This window comes from Mustela nigripes, chromosome 5 (genome assembly GCF_022355385.1).
Source record: "Mustela nigripes isolate SB6536 chromosome 5, MUSNIG.SB6536, whole genome shotgun sequence".
NCBI lineage: Eukaryota > Metazoa > Chordata > Mammalia > Carnivora > Mustelidae > Mustela > Mustela nigripes.
The window spans coordinates 4545735-4553080 of record NC_081561.1 but is presented as its reverse complement, the minus strand read 5'-3'; positions in this window follow the sequence as shown (position 1 = coordinate 4553080).

Below are 7346 nucleotides of genomic sequence, written 5' to 3'. Positions count from 1 at the left end.
GCTTTTACATTTGGCAGCAGAATTTCCTTATCCCCTTCACCATATGTAATCAAGGGAGCTTTAAAAATAAATCATAGGGTCTACTGTGGGAGGCAGGACAGAAGGAAAATGAAGAAGAAAAAAATATGCACAAAGAAGATTATAACTATATGAAATTCTTTGCTAGAACATTTTCTGTAGAATAACTGCTATACTGGCAATTCCTCATCTGTCTCCTTAGTATCCTTAGCTCTTTGCCCAAAAAACCTCATCTTAGAACTATTACTCCCTTAAATGTTTCCAAATAAAATTGTGATAGGTTGTAAATTCCTTGATAATTAAAAAATAGTTTGTGTAGATGAAAATAAATGGAACACCAAATCTAACCAGAGAGAATCAAACTTAGTATCACAGCTGCGGTCCCTCAGAGACTCTGGAGGTCAGAAAGTTTCTCTCTGGTCCAGCATTTTCCCAGTTGTGGTCCATAGACCATCAGCATCAACATCCATGGACAGTTTTGTTTTTTTTTTTTAATCTGGGAGTTGCCTTAGAGGCCTTTGTTTTAAACATGTTGCCCAGGTGATTCTTAGGAACTCTCTGCTTTGAGAATGCTGATCTAGATTGGCCCTCTTGTTTCATAAAGGGGGAAGATTAAGCATGTTCCTGGAATTGTCCAGCCAGTGAACAGGGAGGAGAGCGGACTCTCTGACCAGGACCTTCCTCTGTGATCACTTTCAGACCCAGATCTCTCAGCGAGGCCTACTAGTGATAATAGAAAAAGAATATTTCCTACAGAACTGCAATATTGCTGCCTCTTGTTCACACCATTCTTAAATCCTGGATTATTAGTGCTGCTTTGATCACTGCAATTCACTACAACATCAAAGGCTGGGATTGCAGTAGGTGTCCAGCTAGAGGTGATCAGGGAAATTGAAAATACGCCCAGCCCTTTGTAAGCCCAGGACACTGTAGGTGGGGTGAGGGGCACACAGAGGCAGGTGGCAACTCACTTAGAAAGAACCTGAAACTCTACTGAGTGCAGTCCGGCCATGGACAAAATAGCCTTTAGGTAACGGTTTCCCTCTGTGTTCAAAATAGCATTTACCTCGTCATTTAGTTGAAAATGTTGTTTCAGATTTACTGCAAAATTTCACAGCCTGCCTGGAATGTCACTCATGTTTTAAAAGTTCAGGCCCTGTCCTGTCCTGGGGGGTGTGCAATCCTCACAGAGGTCAACAAAAACCAACCAGGACTGAAACGCTGTACAATCAATGCAGGCAGCAAAAACCCCTTGCACTTTAGAAAGCAATTTATATATTTTTCTAGAACTGAGAGTTATGTTTACTGAACATGAAGTCCTAAGTAGGAAGTATCACTTTTTCATTGTGGGGGCTCAGGGGAAGGAAATAGTTATTGCTCAGAATAACTTTCCCATCTTAACCAAGGTTTAACTGTAAAGGATGAACTTAAGAAGTCTCCCCTCTGGGAACGGAGCTATTCATAACTCTAGAAAGGACAACAGGCACCCTATAAAGGTCACTGCTATCCTCCCTCCCACCCTTCATCACCAGGGCAGTTGGTGCAGCAAACCGGTGCCTGCATGGGGGCGGAGGAACACAGCAAGGCGGACGGGTTTATTTCAGTTGAGATGAGATTACAAGTGGTTGAAAGTCCTCTTGGAAATCAGACCATTTGTGGAAATGTGAACAGGACAAAGTCTGAACAGCTCAGTGCAATCTCCAAACCAAGCGTTTCTCACCATTCTTTCGGCAAATGGATGATCCCCGGGCTGGATCAAGATAGCTAAAGCCTGCCCTCGCCCCTCCCAGCTAAACCATTGGAAGTCGATGCGGTTGGGGGTGGGAGGGAGGGCACTTGAGCTAAGGCTGCGGAATTGGCACGAGGCCATCATGGTTATTCTCACATCAGTCAATGCCTTCCCTGGCACCCCATTTACCTCCCTAGTCCCACCCAAACAAAGTACCCCAGATACCACATTGCACCCCCTTGCCTCATGTTTCCAGTTATGGGACCTCAAATTTCTAAGATTTTTATTTTAGTGTTAAAAAGCACCTATGAAGACGCTGGAGTGACCTAAAAGCAAACAACAGAAGCTGATGACATGTTGAGGACCTTCACTGGTATCATGGCAGCCATTTGGACAAGCTTATCTGCCACCTTGTTCTAAAGCAGAGTTCTGAACAAGTCTTTAACGAGAAAAAAGAACAAACTCTCCCACCTTACCTTGCCTTCTGGTTTCAACCCCCTCCCAGGGCCATAATGGCCTGCACGATACACGGACTGGGGCACATTTTTCTGAGGAGACGTGAGAGGAGCCATCGGTCGTAATAAACTTCGTTGGGGGTTTACTCTTGGATGTCCTCTCATACCTTCTCCTTTTGGGTGGTTGTCCTTGGGAGGCTCTCTGCCTGATGGATGGAATCAGAATCTGATGGAATCTGAATCTCCTCGGACACGGGACCAGCGATATCACAGGAGCCTCAAAATTGACATTAAAAATGAACAGATCAGATGACTAACACAATTAAGGCAAAATATTCCAAGACAGAGGGGGTTGCAAGGAACCAGCACGGAGCTGTCTGTAAGGAAACAAAGGAGTGTTCACTGTTCAGTTTCCCTGTCACTGAGGCATAGAACTGAGAAAATCCCCCCACTTCCACTGAGCCATGGTTAACAATGATTCTTCCTGGAAGCTTGCTCATTATAGTTATAACTCCCAAGGGGGCTTTGGATGCCCCAAAGCTTCAAAAATGCTGTGGTGGGCTAACAGACAGTGGTGGGTGTGCCCCTTTGGAGCTCTAAATATCCCCGTGTGGAATTGTGATGACCAGTTGGGCCAGACTTGGGCTGGGATCCTGGCAGGGGTGGGAATACAGCATCCAGCTGGAGGCAGATGTGACTTCTCTCCCTACATATTTCACCTACTTTCAACAAGTATTTATTGAGTGCTATTTAGTGAGTTCCTTTGTGATATGTCAGGGATGTCTTCTTTTCCCTAGGCTGTTTTCTGCACAGTATCCTACATAACCTGGTTCCAATATCCGTACAAACTTGGTGGTCTGCTCTAGTTTGCCAAAATCCCAGGACGTGAGAGTGTAAGAGTCCATCACTCAGGTGAGCAATCCAACTAGACGAGGACATATTCTGGCAGGACATTGCAATTGTCCCAGTGGAGCTTAGGTCACTATTTTTGCAATTCCTTCTTAACCAGGACTCACTTCAGAGTCCATTCTTTTTTCTTTTTTCTTTTTTTTTTACTTAATTTCTTTTCAGTGTAACAGAATTCATTGTTTATGCACCACACCCAGTGCTTCATGCAATACATGCCCTCCTTAATACCCACCACCTGGTTCCCCCAACCTCCCACCCCCCGCCCCTTCATAACCCTCAGATTGTTTTTCAGAGTCCATAGTGTCCCAGAACTCTCTCCATCCTCTTTTGTTTTTTTTTTTTTTTTTTTTTTTTTTTTTTTTGTCCATACTCTTCTAAAGGGGATTAAGCTAGATCCCACTAAGAGGGTGAGAGTTGTCCTTCCTGATATGTGAGGTTCTGTATTAATCACCCTCAGGGCCCAATCTCCTACATTTCATCTTTTTGAAGTCAGCTTAAGGTAGACACCTAGAGTTTAGGAAGAATAGAAAATTGTTGCTTCTGTCATCTTTAATTGGTACTTGAATGGCCTTGAATGCAATCCTCAAATATAATAAGAAAGGATTTTCTTATTCTATACATTATATAATAGTATACACATAAAAGGGACTTTTTACTTTCAAGTGTAGCATCGTTTAGATACTGTGATGTTGCTGACAGTCATAGGGTAAGTGGCAGAAACAGCCCTTAAACCTGGGTCTTCTTATCTCAAGATTCTTGCCAAGTGTCATGGCCAGACCTCGCACCGTGAAGAAAAGGACAGGTACCCATGAAGAGAAACAGCATGGTCCCTGTCCTGGGAGGGTACAATGCAACCAAGAAAGAAGTTATCTTTGTGAATTTCTTTGCCTTGTAGGCCCAAGGATCTTGGGATTTCTCCTACAATGCAGTTGTGAATGTTGGGAAAACTGCCTCATTTGTCAAGGGCTCAAGTCTGAAATACATCCAAGACCTCAGAAATAATTGCCAACCAAAAGTACGGGAGATCAACCTTCAAAGAGGACTTAGTTTATCTGAGAGGCACCTTTATTTTTGCACAAAAATTGAAAATGGATTGACTGTATTTGAAATAAGCCTCATTTCAGGGAATTTCCCCATCTACTTATGATAATCCTATCACAAATGAAATGCTGCTTAAGTGAAATGCATTTACCCTGAGGCCATTCAGTCTTAGGGAGCCAGCTTCAGTGGTGGAAGGTTAGTCCTCCAGTAATGCATTATTTAAGCTAAATGGATTTTGAAGGCCCTATTAAACTCCCGACAATTTTTTTTTTTAATTGATGGTGGTGATGGTTAAGCGGAGATTTGGAGAGATCTGGAAATTACAATGCAGAGGAAATAGGAGGGAACACATTGAGATGTCCTCTTGTTTCTAGAGCTGTCGTAATCTCAGCACAAATAGGAATGTTACGAGGAGGCTAATTATTTATCCCCCGTGGAGAAAGAAATGACGGCTATAATCCCAATAGTGATGCCTGAATCAAGACATTCAATCTCTTGTTTAATTTTAGCATCCCATGGTCAAGTTCAAAAAAAGTCTTCTCTGAGAGAAGATTAGAAGGCATACAACGGTGATGGGAAGTGAGGTTTCTGCCCCCAAATGCTAGCAGAGTGGTGTGCTTTGAGAACTCCCTGTGCCCCACAGATATTCTCTAGGTCTGAGCTAGTGCTCTGTCTACAAACTGCCTCTCTTTTTACCTTATGTGGTACATTCGCTTCTAATCACAAATGCTGATCCTATAGCCCAATTTCCCAGGCTGAGCACACGAGAAGTGACCCATAAGCAGTGTCTGATTAATAGTTGATGAATGACAGGAGTCTCCAGAGCCCGGCTGTACCACCCAGGCTCAGATCTGGCTCACCGCTCTGTGGCTGCTCTCACCACTCCACTTCTGCTTCCCAGTGATTCCCGAAGACACCCTGTTAGATTGTTTGGGCTCTAGGAAGAAGGACTTTTTCTGTTTCTTGTTGTTGTTACTGTTGCTGTTGTTCTATCACATACTCCTTTCCTTCTCTGGGCTCATGAGCCCTCCAGAGGAAGCTGGTCATAGTAAATTAAAAACACAGCTGCTCTCTCTCCCACTACTCACACCGCTTGCTGAACCCCACTTGAGGACCAAGCTCAGATTTCCATCTTGGGGATTCCCGATCCCAGGCAAAGCCCAGCGTGTGCGTGGAGACCCGCCCAAGCACCCCTGATACGTGCTTCTGAGACTCTAGTGGCCTCACACTCACCTAGAGGACTTACTAAAACAGGGGTCGTTTGGTCCCATCCCCAGAGGGTCCAGGGTAGGTCTGGGGCAATGCCCTCAAATTTGCATCTCTAACAAGTTCCCAGATGATGCCATGCTGACGCAGGTGGCCTGGAGACACCGCTGGAGAATGTCTGTTGTACTTGACCCCAGGGGCCTGTTAGAAGCCCCAGTTGTCCGCAAGTTCCCTCTATCCCATTTGTAAATCACTTTCGTACTTGAGAACATTTAAATGCCTTTGCCGACAGCAACGCAGACCGCTCTGCTCTGGAGATGTTTCCTGGCCATCAGCTAAGCAGTTCTGGGAGCTGAGGTGGCTCTTCCACGCCCGGCAGGATCTGATTCATCCTCTGACTATGCTGGTTATTTTGTACATTTCAGGGCCAGTCTGACACTGGCCCCAGCTCGCATTGAATGTGTGGACTTGGGGATTGAATGTGACTTCCCAAGGAGCCTCGTAGCCGGGGAGTCATTACTGGCGGCATTTGGCATGGTGCCCGGGCCGCCTCGTTTCTAGAGAAATCCCTTCTCAGTTAAGGAGCCTGTCACCCATGAAACACAGACTTCCGGGAGAGCCTCGCTGTTGGGTGGGGCCCGCCTCCTGTGAATGCTGCTGCCTTGTTCAGAAGGCTCAGACAGTGTGGCAGGGACCCCTCACGGCACAGAGAAGCCATCTGTGATCCAGGTGAACCAGGAAGTGAGGCCATCACGACTCTCAGAGGAACCTTTCTCTGTGCTTCAGCTGAGGCCTCCAAGACTGCATCCCTCATGCCCTGAAGGCTGCGCAGCATCCATGGGGTCCCCCAGCATGAGCGGTCCCCTACAAGATGAGGGCAGCCAACAGCCAGCAAATCCTTTGGGAGGAAGTGATGGAGTCTTGTAGATGCCCTCAGCCCTCATCCCTCTCCACCTGCTCCACAGTGTAAGGGGAGGCTGCTGCTGGTCACATGAAGCCAAGTGGCCAAGGTTCAGGGGCTCCCCTAAGGTTGGGGTGCAGAGGGACAGCTATGCACGGTTCCCGTACTGCTCCAAGGCCCTGAGCAGAGGATGCAATTCACCCACCGCAGAAAGCGAGGCTGCTGGTCTTCCTTCTTGGGGATTAGGTTTGAACCGACTGGACGTGGCCTGCCATAGTGGGGCAGCTCCCAGAGGGGGCACACCCTGGTACTGAAGGAGATTCCACAGCAGCAAGAGGGAAGGGTGTCACCCGCATCCTGGAATCTGTGGCAGGGTGTCCCTGAAAAACAAGTCAACCCCCTCAAAAAGCAAGGCTTTGAGCATCGGCCAAGCCCAGAGTACTTCAAAGCAGATCAGGCAGGGCCAGTCACAGAAGGCTTTGTCCCTCCTCACATAAGCAGAACCTGGAGGGGGTCCCAGGTGTCGCCTTGTGGGGAACAGAATAACAGAGAAGCCCCCTATTTCCCTCCCCCATGCAGCTCATGAGGGGGGAATATCACCTTTGAATTAAGTTTGGAGTTTTACACATAAGACTGAACACTTAAAAAAAAAAAAAGATTTTCCTTATTTGAGTGCACGCACTGGTGCACACATGAGAGAAGGAGAGAGAGAAAGGGAGCACAGGGGCGGGGGGGGGGGCAGAGGGAGAAGCAGATTCCCCACTGAGCAGGGAGCACAACACGGGGCTCAATCCTGGAACCCTGGAATCATGACCTGAGCTGAAGGCAGACACTTAACTGACTGAGCCAACCAGGTGTCCTTAGACTAAGTATTTTAGTTACAGAAATGAGACTCTTGGGGTGCCTGGGTGGCTCAGTGGGTTAAGCCGCTGCCTTCGGCTCAGGTCATGATCTCAGGGTCCTGGGATCGAGTCCCGCATCGGGCTCTCTGCTCAGCAGGGAGCCTGCTTCCCTCTCTCTCTCTCTGCCTGCCTCTCCGACTACTTGTGATTTCTCTCTGTCAAATAAATAAATAAAATCTTAAAAA